The sequence below is a fragment of the Rousettus aegyptiacus genome, unplaced genomic scaffold, assembly GCF_014176215.1.
Source record: "Rousettus aegyptiacus isolate mRouAeg1 unplaced genomic scaffold, mRouAeg1.p scaffold_m13_p_5, whole genome shotgun sequence".
NCBI lineage: Eukaryota > Metazoa > Chordata > Mammalia > Chiroptera > Pteropodidae > Rousettus > Rousettus aegyptiacus.
The window spans coordinates 106,166,616-106,179,857 of record NW_023416308.1 but is presented as its reverse complement, the minus strand read 5'-3'; the positions used below and the strand labels follow the sequence as shown (position 1 = coordinate 106,179,857).

General features: G+C 37.3%; 1 long non-coding RNA gene across 2 annotated transcripts in view; it reads right to left on the bottom strand.

The window, feature by feature from the left end:
- The window catches only part of LOC107511893, an 84,795-nt gene that overhangs the window by 3,976 nt on the left and 67,577 nt on the right, over positions 1-13,242 (bottom strand). For both annotated transcript variants that reach the window (XR_004950964.1, XR_001597158.2), the window contains exon 6: positions 3,775-3,858. This is a non-coding gene — a long non-coding RNA (uncharacterized LOC107511893). The remainder of the gene's footprint in view (positions 1-3,774; positions 3,859-13,242) is intronic.

The following is a 13,242-nucleotide window of genomic DNA, read 5'->3' as shown; positions in this document are numbered from 1 at the left end:
TACTGAGGTAGTCTTCTAGGACTTGCTCTTTTTACTCACCATATTTCTAAGAATAAATCATGTTGTTTATTGTAGCTGTGGTTTTCCATTTCGTTTTTCTTCAATATCAATGGCAATACCTCATCAGAGATGTATTAGTAATATATACACATAAAAACTTTAAGTCTATCTTAAAACGACTATGCCTCTGTTTTTATGGTACGGTCTTATCATGTTTATTTTATTTATGTCTAATTTTTTGAGAAAAATTTCTGTATAAATTTTTTAATTCATTACAGATCTATCTTTGTTATGTGTGTGTGAGGCAGAATAATGACACTCCCCCCAAAGATATCCACACCCTAACCACTGCAACATATTGCAATTATATGATTAGATTAGGGATTTTGCAATGAGGAGGCTATCCAGGTAAGCCTAATCTAATCGCTTGGGTGCTTAAAATTGGAAAACCTTTCCCAGCTTTGGTCAGAAAGCGAGATGTGATTGTGGAAGAATAGTTCAGGAGATGCAATGTTGCTGGCTTTGATGATGGAGGAAGGAGTCCATGAGCCAAGCAATGGGGGCAGTGTCTGGAAGCTGAAAAAGGCAAGGGAACAAACTCTTCCTTACACCTTTGATTTTAGTTCAGTGAGTCCTGTGTTGTAATTCTAACTTATAGAACCATTAGAGAATAAGAGTGTGTTGCTTTAAGCCACTAATTTGTGATAATTTATAATAGCAACAAAATAGTGTGTGTGTCCAAAGGAAGCATACCTGGGTCTGGCCCCTCCCCTCCTCTCTTGTTTACTAATCTCAAGCAATAAGGGCCTTCTCCGTACTCTTCAAAAGCACCAACGTCCATCTTACACCAACCATATTTAATCATTGTAAATGTCTGTTTGTCTCATTCACCAATGTAGCCCTGATAAACACATAGTAGGCTCTGAATAAATATTCATTAAGTGAACAAATGAATTATTATTGTAGGAGAAAAAGGGTAAAAGTCAGCGGTAGGGAGCAATAACTTTCAGCTGAAAATAAAATCATTCACAATTTTAAAACTATATTGTATATCTGTTGGCTCTACTTTTCTCTTAAGTTATAACTCATGATTGTTGCTTTGTAGAACCAAGAATTGAAATCGTAAAACAGTGGAAAAAAGCCACACTTTATTTTCTTGCCTAGCCCAAATCAGTCTGTTTACTACCTTCAGGGGTAAAAAAAAAAAAAAAAAAAAAAAATCAGAACACCAGTTATGCCCCTGTGAAATAGATATCATTAGTGAACCACGTTCACATTATCTTTATTGGGCATCTAAACATTTTCTTACCTCTAACTCCCTTCTATTTTTAATTTGCATGATGAGAATTTTAATAAGCCTTCAAATCTTTTTTGAAACAAGGTAGAGAATGAAGAAATAAATAGTCCCCCCTTTTCTAGGCTCCAGGTGTTGAGGGAACAGATGGAAAGAGCATGCCTAAAGGCTGTAGGCTAAAGAGCTGAAGGAGGAAGAAAGAGTAGCATGACTAGAGCATAACGAAATTGAAGGAGAAAAGGGAATAAGGGAGATGAGGTCTCAGGGGGCTACTGGCTGCACACAACCACAAAACTTTCTTGGCATACAATAGACTACATTTGCTTCTCTCTCCCACACCCATGAGTTGACCAGGGTTTGGCCAATATACACTGACATTAGCTGGGCTTTACTCCAAGCCATGGGGTAGGCTCTGTCTTTCAATCATTTGGGATCACCCAGGTCACAAAAATAACTCTAGGCGATTCATCATCAGGTATATTGCAAAATAGTTCATGAACAGAATCTGCTTTCTCAGTATGTAAGGAAAAGAACAGGCCTTCAGTTGTGTGACCTTGGACAATTCTGGCATTTAATTACATCACGTGTAAAACAGGGATGGCAAATAATGCCTACCTTTCAGAGAAGATAGAGATGACAACCAAGAAACCTGAGGGGCCTACTGGACTTACAGTTACAGTAGCAAATGGATTATTTGCTCTACTTCATCGTCATGGATAGTAGTTATTATCATTAAACTTTTTTGTCAATTCCTCAAGTGAATAAAAGTATCTCATTTCTGAATGTGTGTTTTCCAACACCACCAAGCAATTAATTAATTCTGATACTATCTACTTGGAGATAGCCTCAAATCCCACAGGCTTAGTCCCACGGGACTGCCCCCACTTCAAGCACCAATTGCCAGTCCAAGTTGTTATGTGTGCTTCTGACCAACTGGCTAGAAATGAGAGATTCCTGTTACTCCTTCCTTGGGTTTTATTCATTGGCCAGAGTGGTTCACAGAACTCAGGAAAACAGTTCACCTACTAGTGTAACAGTTTAATATAAGAGGATATAACTCAGGGACAACCAAATGGAAGACATGCATCGAGCAAAGTATATGAGAAGGGACATGGAGGTTTCATGCCTTCTCCAAGCGTGCCACCTTCCCAGCACCTCCACATTTTCAGCAACCTGGAAGCTCTTGGGACCCCACACTACTGGAAGGCTCTTCAGAGGTGGGGGAGGGGCAAGGCTGAAAGTTCCAACTCTCTAATCTTGGTTGGTTCCCCTGGCAACCAGCCCTCATCCTTAGGCGTTTCCCAAAAGTCACCACATTTATTAACATAAACACAGATGTGGTTGAAAGGGACTTGTTATGAATAACATCTTTCACCTTTATGGATCTAGAGCTTTTCAAGAATGAATTACAAAAGAACAAATATTATAACAAATGATGTTCCCAGTATTCTTTGTACTTAGGAAATTCCAAGGGTTTAGGGAGCTGTGAGCCAGGAACAGTGGAGGAAGACCAAATATATGTTTCTCATTATAGATCACAATATCATGCATTGTTTTAACTTACATTTTTTTGAGACTGAAGTTTTCTTCCTATGCTTATTTGCCATCTGTATATTTTTTTTGCACACTGTGCATATCTTTTGCTTACTGATATATGTATCATTTTCCTAATGATTTATAAAAGGTTATTTGTATAAAGGTATTAACCCTTTTCAAAATGTGCTTTCCTTTTTATTACAATTTCAAACATATAAAAAAGTAGATAGAATAATACAACAAACCCCCACATATAGTGAACTTCCGTAACTATCAACCCAGGTTGTCTCATCTATACCACTATCCACTTCCTCTCTCCTGAATTATTTTGAAGCAAACCTCAGAAAACATATTATTTTATCTGTAGGTATTTCAGCACTTATTTCTAAAATGATATCTCTTTTTTAAACTATAATACCAATATCGTACAAAAAAATTAACAATAATTCTTTTATACCATCAAATATTCCAAAATTTTTAATAGTCTTACTAATGTCCTTTTAAAAAATGATCTGTTTGCAATTGTTGATGTGACTAATGTACTTTATCTGAAGCACCTCTAAATCAAGTATCCCTGGATGTCACACCCCACATATTTTTTTTTCTCTTTCAAAGTTTCAAGCATACATACATGGAAAATTGATCAAGTTGAGAACATTTCAATGAACAGTAAAAGTGAACAAGAAAGTAGGATTACGTGAAAAAAAAATGTTTACTTTGATTAAGTCGGCCACAAAAATGGATAGCTAGCTAACAATACAAAGAACTACTGGAAGTGAGTTGCTAAGAACGAATGTAAAATCAGCAACTAGACTTACTACAAATAAAGAAATCATCAGAAACATGTACGATCCAAGTCTACTTAGGAAAAAAACATTCCACTTTCTGAATACTACAGGGAAAAGAAAAAGAATATGTGAATATCCTAACGGCGAAATACGTACCTTCCTTCTGGGAGCACAAGGCAGGTAAGTAGTCTTGATTTATAGTTAGACACATGGAAAAAACTGCTCTTGTTTCCAGCATACCTGTATTAGATGAAATTCAGAGGGAAAGAAAAAAATGTGGGTGCACATGACAATAGCTCTTTGAAACCAAATCATCTGGAAATAAAAATCAGTAACTCTAGTTTTAGCTCGGGAGAAATGACCTATATGCAAAGCACGAGTAGTTATAGGGTCCTGTTTTCTATTCCCAATCCATATACAGTCTCTTAGAGATTCCTCTTTTAGAACTATCTTATTTGTAACTATATTCAGCATTTTATTATACACGTATATGTGTTAATGATGCTATGAACGAATACTCTCTACGTTCCTTAACATGGATCTCTTTGTGGTCTGGTTTGTAGAAACCAAATAGCCCAATTTTAACATCAATATATAATATCTCATGAGTGAGATGTTTTAATCATTTAAGTGGGACTATAACCTCATATGAACTTCATTTCTTTAATATAGTTTTTTTCTCTCTGATTCAAGCTGGTTTTGCCCAGATAATGGCACTGTGACTAACTCGCTTTTGTCCATCCTTATCCTTCCACCTCTATATGACTGCTCCTTTAATCATTAAGTCCTGAGGACATAAGGTTAACCTAGCCTCAGGTCTATAATCAGGAGGTTGACAGGTTTCAGTTGAACTTTAAGGATAATATCCTGGCTTTAGATGTGTTTCTGACCCAGGCCCATTGAGGCAGAGCAACCCCACTGGCCACAGGGGCCAGGCACGGGACCAGATGGGATGGTGCCATGGCTGATTCCAGAACCAGACACAATGATCAATTACCTCAGCCCCCTCCAATCGTCCAGTCAATAGCACCCACCACCCCAACTCCCTTATTTAGTTTCCATGACTACTGATTTTTCCCTATATCACCTGGACTCCTGGGACACTCAGGGGAGCCAGGTTGTTGAGGACAATAGTTTGCCTGTGTTTCTGGGACTTGCAACTCTCTAAATAAATCTTTTTTTCTTTTCTTTTTTCTTTTTTTTTTTTTCAGGCGAGGCAACCCTTGGTTGACCTCATGAATTGCAAGAAACTTGTCAGCTTACAATCTCTTATTTTTTAAATTTTTTTACTCCTGTAGTACCTAGTCTTCCTAGGTGGTCTCCCATCCAAGTACTAACCAGGCCTGACTATGCTTGGCTTCTGAGACCAGACAGGATAGGGCTTGTTCAGGGTAGCATGGCCGTAGACTAAATAAATCTTATTTTCTTTGCTGCAAAACCTACATGTATCTTTTTGGCTTAGACACACGCAGGGAGATGGACCCATCTTTTGCTCTGGTAACAGGAATGTAAAAAAACTTCCTTCCAAAATTGTATTTCTTACTCATACAAAATGTTTAATAAATTTGTCTTAACATAAAAGGCCCCGTTTATAGAAATCCACTTAATCATAAATTTGTAGGAAAAAACAACAAAAAACAATTTGTGAACAAGATGATAATTTTTTAATACAGGTTTCCGAGTGTACAGAAAACATGGTTTAACATGTTTGAATGCTATCACTAGCAACATTTTTCTACTTTACTTTCAAAAAGTTAACCAATACCAAAAAACATATGCAATTATTTTAATAGTTCTATTTCCTGTTTAGATACTTTCTTGCTGTTTTGGGGCCTGTTCAAGTTGGATGTGCAAAGTTGGAGATCTCTGAGTTAATCCATTCTTTCTTTCAATCATAAAATGAAAATTTCAGGACACCAAAATAGAGACTAATCAAAGAATTTCACAGGCCCTTTATTTCCTATTGAAAGTACTTCAGGCGCTCTTTACATTCCCTGCCTCAAGGTGGGAATATTCAATAGTTCGAGTGGCCCTGAACTCCTGCTCTCTGGCTTCTCAACCAGTAGATGGGAAATTTTACCTGCAGCCTATAGATAGGATGAAATATTCTGACCCTTTGCCTGTGTTGAAACCTCAGTTCAACTTTCTTCTGATTTGAGATACAAACATGTGTCCCCTTAATCTAATTTTGGGAGATTCTTTTATAAGTGAAAGCTAAGGGCATTAGCTTGGGATTGTAAATATCAATCAGTATCCTTCAGGGTGTATATAATCCCTGTTTTATAGAAAAAGGTAATGATGTATTTGGCCTACCTTGTTGCTAAAGAACATTGGTCTAAAATTTTTTTCTCTTCCACTGTCAATGAGGAGAATAAAATGTATATGGAGGTGACAGATTTTCAGATTTCATTGGCATTATACCACAAAAATCCCACTTGCCCCTCATTTATCAAGATAGTGAACAATTTTTTATTCTACTAACTGCCAGTTTCAAAATAAAAACAAAAGCAAAACCTGGAGTGCAAACTATATTGCAACCTGCTTTTTTACTAAAATAGTAAAGATTTTTTCCAAGTCTTATTTTCTATATAATGTTAATGGCTTGACAGTGTCCATGTATGAATGTATCATAGGTAGATCTAAACAATATTCTATTTCTGAGAATTTAGTTGTTTTAAGTATTTAGCTATTCTAAACAATGCTGAAACAAGCACTAGTACATTTTATACACATCTCTAATTATTTCTTTATATTAAATTCTTAGAAATGCAATTACTGAGGTAAAGGCATAAGTACTTTGTCTTTTTCTTAGTCCACTTTTTGGAGGATAGTTTAAAAACAATTAAAGTTTTAATTTTAGTGTTTAATGATTTTTGATAAATGTTGTCAACCAAAAAAGTTACCATATACTAGAAACCCAAAAAGAGGATTTAAGCTGTAATAAAGAATAAAAAGCATTTATTAGAGCAAAAAGAGTTACAACTTGTGAGACACAGATTCAGGTAGCACCCCAAACTGTGCTTTGGACAGAACGAAGAAAGGCAGAGTTTATAAAGGCAAAACCACAAAATGTTAATTCTTTCACATAAATGAAGATTGCTGGCTGGGTTCGCAGGGCTTGGGTAGTTCTGATATGCAAATGAGGGAAGCAGAAAATTATAAGGAGGTAAGTCTATATATCTCTACTCAGCAGTTGTTCCAGAATGTTTATGCCTTGAGCTGAGTTTAGCAACAGGTTTAGAAACTTTGTAGCAATATTTATTCCATTTTTTTCATTATCAATGTGTACCAATTGCATAACCACCACAATCAAGATATACATGTCTATCATCTACAAGTTTTCTCATACTTCTTTATAGTCACTCCTCTCCTTAACCCTTCACCTATCGTAACAACTAACTGCTTACTATCAGTCTAGTTTTGCCTTTTCTAGAAACGCATAAAAATGGAGGCATACAGGATCTGGCTTTTTGCATCTGGCTTCTTTAATTAATCCATGCTGTGTCTCCTGGTAATCTGTCCCTTCGTATTGCTTCATAGTACTCCATTGGGTTATCCATTCTTTGGCTGATGAACATTTGGGTTGTTTCTAATTTTTCACTATTAAGAATAGAGCAGCTCTAAACACATAAGTCTTTGTGTGGACATAACCTTTTATTTCCTTTAAGTAAATGATACCAAGGAGTAGAATTATGGATTACATGGCAAATGTCTAACTTTATAAGAAACTGACAAACTGTTTTTCAAAGAGCTGCATTGTCGGGAGCCATTAAAAGGCACTAAAGGTGTCATGTAGCTTTGAGACATAAAGCAGTTGCTAACACTGCTTGGAGCCCCATAGCAGCTGCTAAGACAGCTTAAACAATGATCAGGGAAGCAGGACGTTAAGTTAAACATTACTGACCCTGGTGAGGAGATTCACCCCATTAGGAAACTTTTTTAAGGTAATGGAATGTTTTTACAACTCTGAAAGCAGGGATGTTTGTACCCTGAGAGCTGGATGTTTTATGATCTTGTGTAGATGTCAGCATTCGACTGATATACATTATGCTTTGTTATTGTATCCAAAAACCTATATAAAGGCTGTACTAAATAAACTCGGGGCTGCAGCAGTGACTGTATGCCCTCCCGAAGCGCTTTCCTATCTTCTTTTTTCTTAGGCTTCACCCCCCTCTTTCAGGTACTGATCAACTTTAGCCAGCTGGCTCCGGCACTGCATCATTTTGCTCCGTTATCTTCACCACCACTTAGGAGAGTCAGTCTTTTTTATTTAGTGGGTATGTAGTGGTATCTCGATGTGGCTTTAATTAGCATTTCCCTGAAGCATAAAGCTAACGAGCATCTTGTCATGTGATTATTGGCAGTTATTCCTTATTTTGAGCAGTGTCTGCTAAGGTCATTCTCGTAGAGGACCGGAGGAATTTGTGGGCTGATCAAGGAAAAAAGATATGAACACAAGAAGCAGGAGCACACAATAAGCTTTATTGAGCAGCACTTGGACAGGGTCGTGTGAGTCTACAAGGATGCATGGAGTCCCTCACAGCATAAGACTGTCTAGAGGCTTGTGGTGAAGAGGTCACCATCTAGAAAGGGAAGAAGGCAAAGGAACTCCAGGAGAAAAGGGGAATAAGACAGGTGGTTACACATCTAGGTGATGTGCTCTAGCAGCATGGCAGGGAGTCTCTGTGTCGGAGAACTTTGAAGGACAAAGGCTTGGGACCTTTCCCACGAAGAGCTCATCTTCTATATTGCCAGCAGAGGTGTGGTTCAGTTTCCCAGAATACACAAAGCAGGCGGGTTCTAAACGGCTAAATGTCCACTTATTTGGGGCTGTTTTTAAAATAATGGGATGTGTAAAAATTTGGTTTTGGCGCTGATGGGCTTTTGAGCTAAAAGGTCTCAGATTGTAGTGAAGAAATAAACTTGGAGCCAATACAACAGAGATCATCTTTGGCTCATCTAAACATAATGAAGCTTTTGCTCATTCTTTAATTAGGTTTTTGGTCCGCTTATTGAGTTCTAAGAATTCTTTACATGTCCTGAAGAGAAATCCTTCATCAGATGTGTTAAAAATATTTTTCCCAGTCTATGGCTTGCCTTTTCATTTTCTTAACAGTGTATATTAATGCAGAAGTTTTTAATTTAGATGAAATCCAAGTTATCGATTTTCTCTTATGCTTCCTACATTTTGTGTCTTACCTAAGAAATATTTACATTACCCAAGATCACAAAAAATTTTCTCCTGTTTTCTTCTAGAAGTTTTGTATCTCATGTTTAGGTTTACGACCCACTTCAAGTTAATCTTCGTATACAGTACAAAGCTAGGAAAAAGCTCATTATTTTTTGCATATGGGCATCTAACTGTTCCAGTACCATTCGTTGAAAAGATGATCTTTTCCCTGCTGACTTACCTTGGAACTTTTGTTGAAAATTACTTCTGTATATGTATACATCTCCACTTTGTTTTGTCTTATTGATGTTGTATCTACCCATCATTATGTTAAAATTACACTTTTTTTTACTGTAAGTTTTGATAGCAAGTAGTGTATTCCCATTTATTCCTATCTTGGCTACTCTAGAGCTTTTACACTTCCATATAAATTTTAGCATTAGCCTGTTTAATTCTATTTAAAAAGCCGGCTATTTTTTGGCTGCGACTTGTTTGAATCTAGAGATAAATATGAGAAGAGGTGAAATCTCAATAATACTGGGTCTTCCAATCCATGAACAAGGAATCTCTCATTATTTAAGTATTCTCTAGTTTCTCTCAGTAGTGTTTTGTAGTTTCCACACACATGTCTTGCACATACTTTTTAAAATATATCTCTAAGTATTTTGTTTACTGGTGCTATTTATTTATTTTCTACTGAGAACAACTACAGTTCAGTATTCTGCTGTGTTCAAGTGTGTAGAAATTGAAACTTGGAGGACACTTTTCAGTTTAACTTTTGTTTCACCTATGTCCCCACCCCTCTTTGGAAAACATCAACTTGTTCTTTATGTCTGTAAGTCTGTTTCTGTTTTATTAATTCGTTCGTTTTTTTTTTAAGATTCTACACATAAATGAAATCAGTTGGTATTATTGTCTTAGTCTCTGTCCAATATTCACTTAGCAGAATACCCTCTAGGTCCATCCATGTTGTTGCAAATGGCGAGATTTCATTTTTTTTTTCTGAGTAATATTCCATTATATGCACACACCCCACAACCTTTTTATCCATTCACCTATCAATGCGCGCCTAGGCTATTTCTATATCTTGGCTACTGTAAGTAATATTGCAGCAAACATGAAGTACATGTATCTTTTTGAATGAGTGTTTTTGTTTTCTTCAGATAAATGCCCAGAAGTGGAATTGCCGGGTCATACGGCAGCTCTATCTTTAATTTTTTGAGGAATCGCCATACTGCTTTCCATAGGGGCTGCACCAATATACAATCCTAACAGTATACAAGGGTCCCCTTTTCTCCAGATCCTTGCCAGCACTTGTTATTTGTTGATATTTTGACGATAGCCATTCTGACAGGTAGGAAGTGATATCTCATTGTGTCTTTCATTTGTATTTCACTGATGAACTGAAGTTGGCTGCTGCTAGTGTAGGGCTTGGAGCTGTTTAGCAAGAGGTACAGGGTATGCCGAGGCCATATGCTGCTTTTGGGTTTTGTGAGTCTTTGAGAGATTTTAGGAAAGTCCACAAGAGCCAAGACAGACCACCTATATGGAATAAACCACTGAAAGCAGCTTGGGTGAGCCTACAAGGTGGAAGAGGCAGAATCTCAGGGGATCCCCTGGGCAGATAAACTGTGTTATCCAGCTTGATGGCAACTGTACCTGTAGGTGAGAGTGGGGATTGGGGAGGGAGGAGACTTAACAAAGGAACAATGGATATTGCCAGCACTTTCGTCTGAGAGAAAGCTGCCTCTCAGGCCCTGGCCCTGAAGCCTGACAACTCAGCATCTCCTTTTATATCCCTGGTACTCATTGACCAGCTGTCTCAGGGCTGGCGCTCAGAGTGAGTTAGTCCACCAGCAAGTAAGTCAGGTCGCGGGCCCTTTAAGAGAAACATCTGTGATTCCCACAGCTCTCTCTCTTACTCAGCCGCAACTCCCGCTTATTTCACAGACCGTTTGTGGGGACTTCTCTTCTTGGCACTGGAACCCTGGGCTGGGGAGCCCAGTGTGTGGCCAGGACCCTTTGCTCCTCAGGTGGGGAAGAGAGCTCTGCAGCCAAGATAACCCTCCTGATTCTCAACTGACACACGTGGTTGCGGGATCTGGCCGTTTCACATCTCTGCCCCTACTACCAGTTTGAGGTGACCTCTTATGCTTGTCCCTAGTTGTAGGGCTTCTGTTCAGCCAGACCTCAGGTGCTGGTTGCTCTGTAGTTTCATTATATTTGGTGTGGTTGCGAAAGGAGGCATGCTCGGCCTCTAGCTTTTACAACATCTTGACTGGTTTCTCCTCATAGGATTTTGAAATAGACCAGTCACACCATCTCAAATGGCTAGATCATAAATCTCTCTCTTTCTCTCTTTTTGGGAAACTTTTTTCTTATCCTTAGGAGACTATTCCAATGTGTCTGACATGTTTTTAAAATTTTCTTGTAACACAATTTGTGTACGTTTTAAATTTACACAAACGGTTAGATTCCATTGTCTATTATTTTCGCCAGTTTTTTAACTACATGCATATGTGGTAGATATATGTAGTCCTTTGCTTCTTTCTAATGTATAAGTACTATATATATGCCTCTACCACATTTTGCCTATCCTCAACCCCCAAGTGATTAAGAACCCCAGGTTGGCTCTAAGCCTCTGCCATCAAAACAATGTAATCGATATCCTCATATTTGCTCTTTGAGACTTGCGTGACACTTCTTGAGAACATATGCCCAGAAATACCTCATTAATACCTATGTTCATTTAACTAAATTCTGCCAGATTGCTCTCCAGAATGGTTCCAACATTTTACATATTCAGCAAGTTTATGTGGCTTCCTGTCCCCTCCATCCCCATCAACACCTGACATTATCCATATTCCTAATTTTTATTAGTCTACTGAGTATAAAAAGATATTTTATTGCAGCCTTAATCTGAACTTCTCTGATTACTAATGAGTTTGTTCATAACCTTGGTGCATTTTTGTACTGGGGCTCGTTTTTTTGTTTCATGATCTAGGCATTCCTTGTTATACTATAAATACTAGCTACTTGTCAGATTTAGACATACAAATATATTCTCTTACACTGCCATTTATTATAAATTATGAAATATTTTTCCCAGAATATATTTGTTATCTATTGATGTACAACAAAGAACCCAAAACCTCAGAAGCTTAAAATAAACCACTTTATTTTGCTCATAATTTTGAGTTAAAAATTCCAAAAATGTCATTTAAGCTCTAGAATACCACAAACATACTGAAGGAGAAAGTTCACAAGGAAAAAAAATAAGGCAGGCAGAGGACAAAGCAAAATGATCTCTTAAGAGCTTTTAAAGTTTTTAGATATAGATTGAATCCTTTAACTGTCAAGATATATGAAAATGATCTTGCTTTCTTTCCAATGGAAATTAATATCTTTGAATCTAGATACAGTATTTTCAAGTCTGTTTTGCCCATAAAAATCATATGAGTAACACTCTGAATTCAAAAAACAGGGCCTAGCAGAGCCTTATATGTAGGAAGAATCAGAAAATAAAATTCATCATTGACAGGCATGGGAAATTTTTAAATACTTTTCCTCTTTCTCCCAGAAACCTTCATATCTTTCAGGAAGGTAAAGGTGAAGAAGCGGAGGTACACTTGATATTTAAGTTTTAGATGCAATCACATTTAGCTGAAACACACATACATACCAACCCAGCTTTGTTCATTTCTCTACCATTACTATAATTTCATGTAGTCAAGCACTAAGCAAACTCAGACAAGGGAATTATGAAAACCCAGTTCACCAAAGGGCTTTTTAATAATATATGAAAGTGGCCCAATGCAATGACACAGATTTTCTATGCTCTAAAATACCAAGAAAAAATGGAACATAATTTTTTTTTTCATTCTCTCTATAAATCAATCATTGTATGTCCTGGCCCCAAATTAAAAATTGATAGCTGATTTCCAAAACCACTCTTTATCCTCCTCTAAATCCCCTACTTTACCAAACTTGAGTGAAAAAACTTTCTAGACACCAGTTCTACTTGTAGGGGGGAAATTGCTTTTGAATAGTATTGTATGAAAAACAGCTTCTTATAACTAGTTTGGCTTCAAGTTACAGAGACAACAGTCAGACTGTTGAAATAAAACAGAATTTATATAGTTGTACTTGGTGGCAGAAATAGTGAGGTCTAGGTTTGTACAGCCAAGTAAGGCAAGTACGCACCTGCTTGGCAAGTCAGTGTTATCCTGATTATGTCAGTAGTATCTAACTTTGCTTCAGGTTGACAGTACCAAGTAACAAAGAAGGTAAAAGTGTCCCAACGTGCAGAACAACACTGTGAATCAAGACGAATGTGACACAACTAAAAGCAAACCTGATTCCCATAAAAGTACCCACACAACTTCACAGCACCAGAGAAGCTCAAGGGGCTTGCTCTTTAGACCTAAAAGTACGTGTGATGCCGGCATTTGCTT